Here is a 1632-nt window from a genome sequence, read left to right as displayed (position 1 = left end):
TTTTCCATTGAAATGGTGGTTCTGACTGGTTAAACTAGGTCCAGTTAACTTCTCTCTATCTCCACTGGCTTAAAGTGTGAATTTCATCTACCAATAGAGAAGAGACATTAGATCATCCCTCTTGCTGATTAGGCAAGAAAGTGATCCTTAAGTTGATCTGGGTCTCATCCAAGCCACAACTAAAGTTTGATTTTTCATAAGAGGACTTCTAGGAACATATTAATTAGTCTAAATATAAACTAATACTAGGACACAAGAAAAAGGATAGAAAACCTAAAGTTATCTCGATTAGGAATATGTAGATCTAACCTGACCGACAAAAAGATAACTAATTGAATTGAGATTTAAATATGTCTGGCTTATAGTGAATATCAAGTTAACGAAGTAGTTCAATTATTTGATATTATGATTACCAAATCCAACAACTCAAATGATATTAGTAATCCAACAACTCAAATGATTAAACAATAATACACATAAATAGTTCACATAATATTATTGCTTGTTAAGAAAAAATCAAAAGGCTGATCTCTGAGTAAGTAGTTACTCATAAATCAACATTCAACACATAAGAGCGGAGATAAACAATATGTAACTGTAAGAAATCACTCACATAGACAATAGTTCACAAATATGACTGAAAATCACAAGTCTTTGCTATTATAAAATGAAACTAGTATTAAAATAATAGTATCTTGAATACCAATTTATTACATCCAATTCCCTTGCTCTGATGTCCAACAATCCTCTACAACTCATAAACTTTGCTAATGAAATAGGAGTTGTAATAGTGCAAGCTCTTCTTAGCATACACAGTTGAGATATGTAAAAAATAAATATCTTTATTCCTCAGATCTGAGATTAAACTCTCCTCTCCTCTACAACTATAAATCCCTATTACAATAGTGCTTTTAGAATCCTGAATTGCAGAGTAGAGAAGGCCTTTTTCCATGATTTGAATCCCTATTCAAATCCCAAAGATGGTATTTATACATGATGGGAATACTAATAGTCTCCCTTGATTTTCTCAACAGGTGGAGAAAATAAAGGTAAAATATAGTTGAATTATTCCTTTAGATCAAATTCTGGCTAAATATGAATCGATACTTCTTAAGGAGATGCCCAATTTAGCTCATGCTCAGATAAGATCACATTCAATTGCTTCAACAACGATAGCAATTTCCTTCCCATTTTAGATTCACTTTACCACCTGGAGGATTTATTTTAGATATAAGTTGTTGGATTTGTTAGTATATTTCATCCTGGAATCTTCTCTGCTAATACAGGGCCAAAATTAGTCGAAATCAGTGAGATAAACAAGCCAAAGTATAAGGAAACTATAAAATAAAAAATATGAACCGTGATATTGAATTAAAAAAAATTAAATGGCATTTTTATTATTATTATTTAAACATTACAGTCATACCAAATAGTGACACGTGGAAGCATTTGAGTGGAATAAGAGGTAATTCCATCGAAATTTTTTATAATATGCACAAACAAAAAAACATTGATATTGGGAGGCTTATATACGGAGTAGATGCAATTTCATATTTTAATTATTTTTTAATTCTGTATCGGGTCCAAATATTAGAGGTGAATGGATTATCGGGGGTTTTACGAATGTTACCA

This window comes from Pinus tabuliformis, chromosome 1_1 (assembly GCF_031772625.1).
Source record: "Pinus tabuliformis cultivar Carrire ecotype Pingquan chromosome 1_1, CPIR1, whole genome shotgun sequence".
Taxonomy (NCBI): Eukaryota; Viridiplantae; Streptophyta; class Pinopsida; order Pinales; family Pinaceae; genus Pinus; species Pinus tabuliformis.
This window is presented reverse-complemented; position numbering follows the sequence as displayed.